Source organism: Pteropus vampyrus, unplaced genomic scaffold (assembly GCF_000151845.1).
Source record: "Pteropus vampyrus isolate Shadow unplaced genomic scaffold, Pvam_2.0 Scaffold223, whole genome shotgun sequence".
Taxonomy (NCBI): Eukaryota; Metazoa; Chordata; class Mammalia; order Chiroptera; family Pteropodidae; genus Pteropus; species Pteropus vampyrus.
Window position 1 is genome coordinate 1,803,030 of NW_011889004.1, and position 13,204 is coordinate 1,816,233.

Below are 13,204 nucleotides of genomic sequence, written 5' to 3' on the forward strand. Positions count from 1 at the left end.
CCAAGATTTCACAGTCAATCCAGCTCTGCTCCCTTTGATGGAAGTCTGAGAGTCTAATCAGCCTGATAGAAGGCTCAGATTTGTGGGCTTAAGGTTTTGGGAAAAGTCAGGGAACCAAAGCAGAGAGCAATCATCTTTCTGCTTTAACCCCTTTATGTAATAGTAGGAACTGTAATAGCAGCATGTGTTCCAATGTTCTGATTGCCCCCTGGTGTTGGAAATAAGAACAACACACTAGGCGAGCAGTAACATTCAAAGGTGCAAAGAATTGACCTTTGAGATCTTAATTCAATCAAAACCCTTTATTTCAAGTTCTTATAAGGACATTAATACTATTATATTAGTGAGGAAGTTGAGGAAGGCGGGGTCCACAGAGGAAAGGGAAATCACCAGGACAGACAGAAACTTAGTGGTAAAGTCAGGACTAAAACCAAGTCCTAAACGTCAACTCCTGTATTCAGGACGCCTACCGTAGAGTAATAAACTAAGAAATAATTTTCTTAAAAAAAGCAATGATACAATATAGTACATGATATAAAGCACACAGCAAAATGCACATAAAAAGTCTTTCTTCTTTTAGAATGTAAATTATTTGAAGGCAAAAACTTTAGGCATGTACTAAGTACCCTGAGGATTAAGAAATGATAATGACAATGATGATAGCCCTTGCCATCTATCACGCTCTTCCCATGTGCCAGATGCTGGGCTTAGTAGCACTTGGCTGCTACCACCAGTACTCTATCCACTTTCTTTCATTCATTTGACAATACTCATGGAGCTCCTCCTCTGTGCCAGGCACTGTTATTGGTGCTGGGGATGCCAAAATGGCCAAAACAGAGTCCCTGCCTTCAAGGAGACTAGAGTATAATTGGAGGGTGGGAGGTGAGTGATAAGTCAATAATCAAACATATGGAATGCTGGTTGTAGACTGAATGTTTGTGTCTCCTCTAAATCCATATGTTAAAGTCCTAAGCCCCAGTGTGACTATCTTTAGAGATAGGGTGTATAAGGAAGCAATTAAGGTTAAATGAGGTCATAAGGGTGGGACCCTGATCCAATAGGATTAGTGTCCTATAAGAAGAGACACCAGAGGACACTCACTTGCACATAGAGGTCTTGTGAGCACACAGTGAAAAGGCAGCTGCATGCAAGGCAGGAAGAGAGCTCTTACCAGATACCAAATTGGCCAGAACCTTAATATTAGACTTCCCAGACTCCAGAACTGTGAGGAAAAAAGTGTCTGTTGTTTAGGCCACCTGGTATATGGTATTGTGTTTTGGCAGCCCAAGCTGACTAAGGCAGCCGAGTAGTCATAATTTCTATGAAGAGAAATAAGACAAGGCCAAGACCTCAGGTGGTGGGAGGTGATGTGCTACTTCCACTAAAGTAGCGAGGAAAAGCCTCTCTGATAAGGTTCCAGTGTTTAGCTCAAGGAATTTTTACATATATCACATTCATGTAACATCCACCCAGATCAAGACAGAAAAATTTCCAGCACCCCAACATTCTCCCTTGTGCCTCCCCCCAGTCAGTACTCACCTAAGAGTATTCTAATTTCCATCAGCATAGATTATTCTGTATGTTTTTGAACTTCATAATAGTGGAATTTTATAGCATGTTGATGGACATTTGGGTTGTTTCCAGTTTGAGGTTTTATGAATAAAGCTGCAGAGAACATTCTTGAACTTGTCCTTTGGTAGACAACACTCATTTCTGTTGGGTACATGCCCAAGAGTGGAATTGTTGGATCATAGAGTATACATATGTTTAGGTTTAGTAACCACTGCCAAATATTTTTTTTTCAAAGTGGTGTTATCAAAATATTTCCACTAACAAAATAAGGGAATTTTAGTTGCTCCTTACCAACATTAGTATATTGATTTTTTAAATTTTAGCTCTTTTGATAAGTATGTTGTGGTATCCCTTTGTAGTTGTAATTTATATTTCTCTTATGCAAAAAAGATATTGAGCGACTTGTCATATGTTTATTGAGCATTTTTATATTCTTTACTGTGAAATATCTGTGAAAGTCTTTTGCCCATTTTAAAAACTGGGTTATCTACCCACAGCATGGGAGGAAATATGTGCAAATCATGTAAAGGGTCTACTATCCAGAATACATAAAGAATCCCTACAACTCAACAACAAAAAGACAGACGATCCAATTTAAAAACTGGGAAAAGACTTGAACAGCCATTTCTTCAAAGAAAATATGCAAATGGCCAACAGGCACATGAAAAAATGTTCAATGTCATCAGTCATTAAGGAAATACAAATCAAAACCACAATGAGATATCACTTCACAACTACTAGGATGACCATTAGGAAAAAAAAGAAAAAGAACAAATATTGGCAAGAATGCAGAGAATTTGGAACCCTCATCCATTGCTGGTGGGAATATATAATGGTGCAGCCACTGTGAAAAACAGTTTGGTGGTTGGTTTCTCAGTAAGTTAAACATAAACTTACCATATCACACAGCAATTCCACTCCTAGGTACATTCCCCAAAGAACTGAAAATATACATTCACGTTTGTATAAAAACTTGTACACAAATGTTTATACCAACTCTATTAACAATAGTCAAAATATGGAAGCAACCCAAATATCCATCAACTGATGAATAGATAAACAAAATATAGTATATCTATATCTATATAATGGAATATTATTCAGACACAAAAAGTAATGAAGTAAACCCCAAATGAATCTTGAAAACATTATGCTAAAGTGAAAGAAGTCAGATCCTAAAGGCCACACATTGTACGGTTCCCTTTATATAGAATATCCAGAATAGGCAAATCCATAGAAACAAAAAGGAGATTAGTCATTACCAGAGGGTGAGGGGAAGGGGGAACAGGGAGTGACTGCTTAATGTGTGCAGAGTTTTATTTGGGGTGATGAAATTTCTGAAATTAGATAGAAGTGATAGTTGCACAATATTGTGTATGTACTTAAAGCCACTGAATTGTACACCTTAAAATTTACAATGGTAAATTTTATGTTATATGTATTTAACCACAATTTTAAAAATTGGCTTATCTGTCATTTCTTATTAATTTGTTAGAGTTCTTTATGTATTCTGGATAGGAGACTTTTGCCAGATATATTGTCTTCCTCTCTATGTCTTACCTTTTCACTCTCTTAATGTTATCTTTTGGTGAATGGAAATTCTTAATTTTAATGACATCTAATTCATCAATCTTTTCTTCATAGTTCATGCTTTTTATGTCCTATTTAAAAAATCTTTGCCTATCTCAAGGGTACGAAATATTCTCCAATGTTTTCTTCTAGGTGCTTCATTTATTTAACATTTAAGTAAATGATTCATTCTAATTAATTTTTGTGTATAGTGTGAAGTATGAGTTAAGATTCATTTTCTTCCATACAGAAATTAAACTTAACTAGCTCATTTATTAAAGACCATCCTTTCCCCACTGCACTGCAGCGTCACCTTTGTTATAAATCTGGTGAGTATCTATATGAGAGTCTGTTTATGGACCCCGTGTTTGCCCACCTTGTATTGTTACCACATTGTCTTAATTTGTTGTAGCTTTTTAGAAAGACTCAGAACCTGGTAGTGTAGTTCTTCCAGCTTTGTTCTTCTTTGACATTACCTTGGCTATTCTAGGTCTTTTGAATTTTCTATAAATTTTAAAATCAGTTTGCCAATTTACATACACATACATACACACACACACATACACACAAACACAAACCTGCTCGGATTGTGATCGAGATTCTATTGATGCTATAGGTCAACTTGGGGAGTACTGAAAGAGAGTCAAGAGATCATTTGCAGCCTTTCTTTTGGGGAAGCGGGCTCAGATGCCTCCCCCTATACCCCTCCCCATTTTCCTATCATCTGCAAGTTTCCACTAATGCTACTTTCTCCCAGAAATACTTGCTCCCTCCTCTAAACTCCCACAGAAAGCTCTCCACATCTTTCTAATGCATCTCAATACAGTTCTATATTATACCAAAGCCCTTTGGTTGCCTGGTTGTCCGTGAGCTTTTAGAGAATAGGAAATCACATCTGACTCATTTGAGAGTCTGTGGGGGAGAAGTATAATGAAGTGGGAAAGATATAGACCAGTAGAGTCCAATAGAACTTCTGTGATGATTGAAAATGTGCTATATTTGCACTGTTAACACTATGACCAGTAGCCAGTTATGGCTATTGAGTGCTTGAAATGTGGCTAGTGTGCCTAAGGAATAACATCTTAATTTTCTTTAGTCGTAATTAATTAAATTTAAATAGCCATGTGTGGCTGGAGGCTGTCGTATTGGACAGCACAGGAACAGGCTTTGGAGGAAGGCAACTGACCCTCAGCCCTACCACTCATAAGCTGTCACGAAAGGTGTTCCATATCCATTGCTTCTTCTCCATCCCACTGTCACTCTTGCCTAGCTCACAGCCACAACCTGGCCCATATAGTTCTCTTCCTGTTGTCAGACCAATTTTCTGAATCAAAAATCTAATCCTGCTCCTTTCAGCCGGAACCACCATTTTCCAGTAATTCACCAAAATGATCAACACAAAGGAAAAGAGGAGAGGCACCTTTAGAAAACCTGGAGTTGTTCCTTTGGCCACCAACATGTAAATCTACAAGACAGGTGATATCGTAGACATCAAGGGGCACTGTTCAAAAAGGAATGCCCCACCAATGGCACCATGGCAAAACTAGAAGAGTCTACATTGTCACCCAGCATGCAATTGGCATTGTTCTAAACAAACAAGTTAAGGACAAAATTCTTGCCAAGAGAATTAATGTATATATTGAGCATATTAAACACTCTAACAGCACGTGAAGGAAAAAGAACACAAAAAAGAAGGACACCAAAGAGAAAGGTACCTGGGTTCAACTGAAGTGCAAGACTGTTCTACCTGGAGAAGGACACTTTGTAATGGAAAGGGTCCTGAGCTGCTGGAATCCATTCCCTATGAATTCATGGCATGATAAGTGAAAAAAAATAAAGGCATCTGTACTGTTAAAAATATTTCTCTCAATTGAGTAAAAATGTGGTGTCCTCTCCCTCAAAGAAATAATTAAAGAAAAAAAATCTGGTCCTGTCTCTCCTCTACTAAAAATACTTTAGTGCCCTGCCACTGATTAAGCTGCTTCTCAAATCAGGAGTTAATGATGTATTTTGGGGGCTCCCTCGGTCCTCTATGTTAATTTTTAAAATATCAAACCTACAGAAAAGTGGAAAGAAGAGTGTATATAGCTTTTGTTTAGAATTACAAATTATTAACCATTTGCCCTATCTCTCTGTTTCACTTTTGCTGGGCCATTTGAAGGTAAGTTGTCAACATCTCCTAAGAATAAAGACATTTTCTTACATATCCCCAATATAATTACGTTTATGATCACTTTAATGTTGCTTTAATAATGTAAACAACTTAATATAAACATATTCTGAATCATCCAGATGACCACTATATATTACAGTATTGCCACTCAAATTCAGTGCTTGTATTAGATTGGGCTAGATCATGGGCTAGATTATGCTGCAGTAACAGCCCCAAACCTCAGTGTCTTGTAACAAAGTTTATTACAATCTTATGCTATATATCTATTACATGTTTGCTGGTACTTTGCTCCATATCACCTCCCTCCAAATGCCAGAATGATACCAAAGTAGCCCCTATTTTGAATATTGCTGGTTGCCATGACAGAGGGAAATAGAGTGCTGATAGGTCTCACATCAACAGTTAAATGTTCTGGCCCAGATCACGACTCATTGACCCATAAGTGCCCAGAATTCAGAGAGGCAGAAATTTTGCTGAACAGAATTTAGGAGCGCTGCATTGCCCAAATTTTTGTTTGTGTTTGAGCATCGTGGAGATGAAATAGCATTACTTAAATTGTCATGGCTAATAAGAAAAGAACAGAGTTGGACTTTATGCTTAAAATTTAAGTTTACATCAAGTGAAGGCTGGTGACATCCCAGCCTGGTGTACAATGGAAGGTTCCAGAAACTCTCTTCTTCTCTTCTTCTTCCTCCTCCTTTTCCTCCCAGCACTTCTACCATTATATTAATGTTTATAGTACTTCTCTTACCTCTATACCACTGTTAATATTACTTCTACCACTATATTACTGTTCATAGTACTTCTCCTACCACTATACTACTGTTAATATTACTCCTATTACCACAAATACAAGCACCTTTGCTAAGCACCTTGCATGAATTATTTCATTTCACTCTCCCTGTAAGCTAGGTATCATCATCACTCCATTTTACTCTTGAGAAACTATAGTTCAGAGAGGCGAAGTCATTTGCCCAAGGTACGCAGCTAGTAAGTAGTGAAACCCAGGCTCTAACCTCAGGCAGCCCAACTCTAGAATTCACACTCCTGAGACCCGATGTTGTAAATATTCAAACAAAGAAAAGTCGTGGAGAAACAGAGTCATCCTGACCCACTGTCCTATAAGTAGACCAACTCAAAGAACTGGGCAATTGAAGTCAGTATCATCTCCTTGTTTTGAGTGGTAATTTAGTTTCAGCAAAACAACATCACCTGTCATGTTAAATTGTTGATAATTCTAATTTTTATTTGTAAATTTGGTTTTATAGTTCTGTAAGAGTTTATACCTAGTGACGCATTTCTATATTACAATAAAGTACTTTCAGTGAATTCTATGGTGTGAGAGAGTCGGGAAGAAGTTTTTTCCTTTAAAAATTGTCCATTTATACATTATTCAGGTTTGAGGAACAAAAGGCTTAATGATAAAGTTCAATTCCTAAGCAAGACTTAGAAGGCCCTTTGTGACCTGGTCCCCACAAACATCTCCAGGCTCATTATCTCTATACTTCCTTTTCTCCAGTCCTCTGAACCATTTGTAGTTCCCCAGCTTAAAATATCTTGCTTTCTCAGGTTTTGTATAAGTTAGGAATTGCTTAGACTCTATATAATAGAAAATGTATCTTACAGTGGCTTAACCAAATAGGGTCCTTATTCCTCTCATATAGCAAGAAGTCCAGAGGTGAGCAGCCCAGGACTTGTGTGGTGGCTCTTCTATGTCAGCAGAGACCTCCACTACATCTTCATTCCTCATCCCCTGTGTGTGGTTGTCATCCTTGGCTCATCCCCTCATAGTCACAAGATAGCTGCTCCACCTCTAGCATCTTATCTGCATTCCAGGCAAGAGTAAGGGCAAAGAGCAAAAGACACACCAACTGATTTTGCTCCTTTTTAAAATGTTTATCCAAATGTCCCTCTTAGCATCTTCTGTTTGTCATTGGCAAGACTTCTAAGACCTCTGTCATATGGCCCCTGAAAGTTTGCTTACCTGCCGGTGGTGACTATGCATTTCTCCAATGAAAGTGAGTAAATCAGTAGGATTTTCACATCTTGGACAATGCCTGCTTCAACCACCAAATATTCCAAAAATACAGATGAGTCAGTGCACCTTCTCCAAGAAGCAGATATTAAGATGGGATTACATGTGCAAGAGATCTCTGGGAGAAACACCTGTGGACAATAAAGAAGATGGGGCCAGAGAAAGTAGGGAGAGTTCCGACCCTGATGTAGGTCTCATACTTGTGAAAGGTAGGGAAGGGAAGGAGATTTAGGTAAGAAGAATCTCAGATGACCATGTAGTTCTAAGAAAGCTTCAGCCAGGCCAATGGAGTGTCCTTGAGCCAAAATTACCTGTTTAGGTAACCTGTGTCTCCTAGGAATGGTCCTGCACCAGTACCCCTGCTGTGCTCTGTCATTGGCAGGGGGGCTCTGCACAAACACAAATGCAGACTGGATCCAAAGGGGTAGTACCTGGGGCTGCCAGTCAATGATGCTCCCACAGCAGAGGAGCTGAGTGGTGAATTTTCATGACCACCATACAACCTATTAGACTTTTAGATAAAAGGAATGTCTCAAAATTCTCCCCCCCAATGGGTGGAGGATGGAGTGACAACTATTGAGAGTCAGCTATGTGTCAAGGCTGTCTTGTGTGCTTTTATATCCCATATAATCATCAAAGCAACTCAGTGAAGTAGGTATTGCCTCCCCCATAGCAATATGGAGAGTGGCCAAGCCTACTTGCCTGGAGGAGAGGATAAGCTGGTATCAGGTGTTTGGGGGCTCTTAGGGTGGGAAGTGGGTTGGTTCTTCCAAGACTTACACAGTAGGGAACTCCACAGAGACAAAAAATGGAGTTCATGTACTGGGCAGGAAGAAAAAAAAAGAAAAAGAAATGTACCCTTCACCTTTCCTGACTTGAACACTTCCCCAGGTGGTATTGCAGCTCTCTCCTTTGTGCTTCCAATAGACCTGGTCCATGCCCTTATTGCAGCCCTGATCATGCTGGTGACAACTGCTTAGATTTATCCTCCCTTGCTTTATTTCGCTTTTCAATTATGTACATAGATCATTCATTCTTGCAGCCCTGTTGGCACTGGGGATTCCACGATAAAGGAGATAGACACTATCCCTTCCCTATCAGAGCTTCTGGTCTGGTGGAGAAGACAACAATAAAACATAAAGGATGCAGAGATGAAATGTACAGCGTGCCATGGGAGGGCATGGCGGGAGAATGCAGCAGGTACAAAGTATGTAAAGCTGAAGGTCACTATATAGCTGCTACAGCCTGTACCAGCTACGGCTTCGCCTTCCTGTCTGCCTACCATTTCCCACCTCCTGTGATCCAGGTAAGGCTCTCAATTACAATGTTTTGTTCCCCTGCTACCACCAGCTGGGCATGTGATCCAGGCTGGCCAATTAGAACACCCATCCCCCCTATCCACAGGGATGGGTTTAGAACTGGGTATGGGAGCCCAGCAGGGCCAAAGTCTTCCCTGAACTTTGATTTAAGGAAACTGGGAGACAGGGAGTGTCTCTTCCTCTAAGACCATAAGCTGTAAGGACAATATAAACTGGAACAGCCTGTCATTTTTCTAGATCACATGAAAAAAGCTACCTGAAGGGGCAAGAATGAAGCTGATAAAGATGGAGCGGGGCAGCCATGGTGATATCTTTCATGGTGCATTTGTGTCTAAAGTCCATTTCTAGACTTTTTAGTTAATGTGATTAATTAACTTTTTAAAGCTAGCTTAAGTAGGGTCTGTCACTTGTTAACAAAATCATCTTGATTGATACATTGAACTTTCCATCTTGAATTTTTGGTGCTTAGCCCCGAGTAAGGGATTGATAAATATCTGTTAAATAGATGTGGTGAGTGGATGTGGACATGAGCCAGATTTCTTCCTCTATCCTGCTTTTCAACTTTTGAAGCCTAGTAGTTAACATTCTCTGTGAATAATTCCTAAATTCACTTTTAAAAACCATTTTATTTATTTGTTTTTCCAGTTTTATTGAGATGTAATTGACATATAACACCGTATAAGTTTAATGTGTATGTGTTGATTTGATACTCCCTTCATTTTTGATTTCTGAAAAATACAGCCACACAACTATAGCTTTGTGGAAGCTTACAAGGGCTTTTTCATTAGGCATAGAGGATCATCTTTAGTAACAAATAATTTTTTCTTGCTCCACAATAAAGAGAGATCCAAAACATAGCCCAAGATCTGAAAGTACCATGATTGAACACACCTAGAACCCAGATTTTGGTTTCTAATGTCGCCTTCCGTTTAAAGGAACCAGGGTTCCTTGGAGAAATTGCTAATTCTAGGACTGAGCCAGGAAATATACAGGTGAGTCTGGAGCATCTTCCGGTGGCAGAAGTAAGGAGGAGCTCAACAACAACAGACATTAGTGAGGGTATGTCAAAAGGATGCGGAGCTCCCAATAAACACTAAAATAAAAAAGTACTAATATTAGGTTATAGCCCAAAGTATAAAATAAATACAAATGAGGCAATACTGAAATAAATAATGATCAAATAAAGAAATATTCAGGGAATAAGAGACAAATCTCTCATGCAGAAGAATTCCCAACAATCTATGTAGCTATTTTGCCTTCAAGGAGAGAAAGTGTAACTTCACACTCCTTAGGAATAGGTTGCACATAGTGACGTTCTTTCAAAGAGTACAATATGGAAAAGCAGAGAAAAAAGAGAAATTTAGCAATGGAGAACTTTGCAATGGCTGACCTACACCACCTCAGCCAGGTGATCAAGGTCAACATCGACAGTGGTAAGTCATGTTAGTAGTAGTTACTCTTGATAAGATGTGGTGGGAATGATGCTTTACCTCTGTTGTCTTCCTCCTAAAAACTCATAACTCCAGGCTAATTATCAGAAAAATATATCAGTGCTCCTCAAAACTGTCAAAGTCATCAAAAACTAGGAAAGTCTAAGAGGAGCCTAAGTATGACATCTAAATGTAACATGGTATCCTAGATGGAATCCTGGAGCAGAAAAGGGACTTCAGGTAAAGAGTTAGGAAATCTGAGTGAAGTATAAACTTTAGTTAATAATAATGTATTAATATTGTTATTAATTAATTATAACAAAGATATTCATTAATTGTAACAAAGATACCAGACTGTTGCGAGATGTTAATGAAGGAAGAGACTGGGTGTGGGGTATATGAGAACTGGGTCCTATTTTTGCAATTTTTCTTTTTATATCTAAAATTGTTCTTAAAAATAATCGTATTTTTTTAAGGTATTGTGATCAGAGTTAACAACAAATATATAGAGAGTTCTGTGAAGTTGTCACAGTAGTCACTGGTCTTAAGATCTCACTCTCATTTCTTGAAGCGACTTATGAAAAGCAGAGAACTTGAACTTCTTGCTCAGGTGTTCCAGGAGCAAGTATAAATGCCCAAAACAACCCCAGAGAAATGCAGGCTAAAGAGAGTTTGATAGCTTCCTTTTACTGTAACTGAGAATTTCAATTCAATTCAAAAATACCTATAATCTGTGGTAGCCCAGGTAAGCCCTGCTGCATAGAAAGTAGGCCTCATAGAGCAGTGAGAAATAAAATGAGAAGTGACTGGTAACTGAGGCACAGCAAGGAATTTTGAATTTACAACTCAGACATCAGGCTCATGTCCTGGTGGTTGACATGATCCATCTCCTAAAATAAAAAGGGACAAATGCCTCCCCAGCCCAGGGTTCTAGACCCTTCTCATGGGCATATTTCTCATCCCGCTAGGACAGCTGAGGCCACTGGATTTCAGTTGCACCTCTGAGGACTAAGGATCCCTGTCCAGGGCCAGGGGGTACCTGTGATCTCAGGTATCCCCTTTACACAGCCCTTTGGCAATTGGGTGCAAAACACCTGCCTCACCAGTCCTTGAACCTAAACCCACTATGGGGGTCTGGCCTAGCTCACAACCTCACCCAGGCATGGGTGTCACAGACTGTAGATGAGGGCAAGGGTGAGAATATGGCTTGAAGGGTGAGACACTCTCTGGGCAGAAGCTCTGTGAATGCAAACCATGTAGTAAGTTGGAAACAGTCACTGTCAACTAACGATGATACCATCAAGCCTGTCGCTTTTCACTTTATAATGCAATTTGTCATACAGATGCCTTTAAATTGGGCACAATCAAATTTAACAATCTTTTCCTTAATGGTTCATACTCTTTGCATTTTACTTAAGAGACCCTTCTCTACTCTGATATTCTAAATATATTTGTTAAATTTTCTTCTGACATTGCAAGGTTTTATTTTTCACATTTAGAGCTTTGATACACCTGTAATTCATTTATGGTCTGATGTGACATAGAGAGCTGATTCTGTTTTTTTTTCATACATGAATAATCTGTTATCCCAACACCATCCCTTCCCTACTGCCCTGCCGACCTGGTGTCTTGGCTGAGTCAAAGTGGACCAGTTCAGCAGACTCAGTGGAGGCCTGTTGGCACCAAACGCTAGCCTTGTAGTACCTTAGAAGCTGCGTTGATGAAGGAAGATACCTCTTAAGGTTTATGAGAAAAGTTGCCATTTAAAACTGTAAAAAACTTTCTAGGCAGAGCATGAAGAGTCACAGTTACAAATCCAGGTTTCAGAGTCAGACAGTGTCGGACCCTGCTTTCTCTCTCAGATGTGTTTCTTCCAAGGGCTATATGGCTACCTGTCCTGGGGGAGGGCCCTGCTCCCACTATCCTTGTCACCCTCAACTCTTCCCTGGTTGCCTAACTATGCAGCTCCTCCCCGAATCTCAGATGGACAAAGGGAACCCACTCCTAAAGACCGAAGTTGGGTCCCCTAGAAGCACAGAATGAGGAAGTCGGGGGATTCTTGTGCAAGCGATTTATTGAGAGAGGGCCCTAGGGAGAAATCTGTAAGCAAGGGAGGGAAGCAGGACAGAGCCGGGAAGAAATCAAGCAAATATGTGCTTTCAAGAGAGGTCTCACCACAGCCAGATCCCACACGGAGCTCCGGGGCATTTTTTACGCTGCAAAGTTTGTCCTGCCTGGAGGCCAGAGAGTTGGGCTTTAAACCCCACCCTATTAGTCAGCCATTGGCCATGGGCCACCGGGGCTGTGTGTGTAACCTCCCAGGCATCTCCTGGCAAGGCAGCTCCCATTAGCTGAGAGAACCGCCAAAGAAGTACAGAGCCATGAGCTTTCTCCAGCCAACACCCAGAGCAGCTGGGAAATGGGTGCACTGATAAAAAGAACCTGATAAAGAGAACATGGGCAGGGCACCAACAGCATCCACCACAGAGACCAAATCACTACACACTGCAATTCAGTGTGAATTAAAAAGAAATATTCTAAACAAAGGCTGAGGATGAGATGATGGGAGAGGATTCGTGACAAATATGTACTTGGATATATCTTTCACAAAGTTTCAACAGAGAATGATCACTTTGATGTTTGTTATGTTATGCTGGTTTAATTAAATTGTCCCTTAGCTTTATTTATTTTTTTTTTGATGTCAACAGAAATCTATGTTGATTGTAGATAAATTAGTAATTTATGTCTTAGAAAAAAGTTCCCCGTAATGTCTTTCCCACCCCCATTCTGACATAACCACTCGTAAGAGTTGGGAGTATATATCTCAGCTTTTATGTATAGGCATTATTGTTTTGAAAAGTCTAGAAAGTAGAGGAGATCTCATTAAATCTGACACACTAAAAACTTTAGCAAATACACTTCATGGTAAATTTGAAAGCTCTCTTTTTGAGATAGGGAATGAGACAAAGACACCTGCTTGCATCACAAATATTCACCATTGTCCTAAAGGTCTTAGGCAATGAATGCAAGAAGGCAATAATTAAGGCATAAAGTCTGGACGGAAAGAGGTAAAACTGACATTATTCAATAGTGACATGATTGTGTA

The 13,204-nt window shown here is 39.7% G+C and overlaps 1 long non-coding RNA gene across 1 annotated transcript; it reads right to left on the bottom strand.

Annotated features, from left to right (window-relative positions):
* Positions 1 to 6,537: 6,537 nt before the first annotated feature.
* Positions 6,538 to 12,347, bottom strand: LOC111747451. The gene is made up of 3 exons (XR_002783536.1): positions 12,274 to 12,347; positions 7,299 to 7,480; positions 6,538 to 7,139 (listed from the first exon to the last, which is right to left on the bottom strand). It is a non-coding gene; the product is annotated as an uncharacterized LOC111747451 (long non-coding RNA).
* Between the last annotated feature and the right edge of the window lie 857 nt (positions 12,348 to 13,204).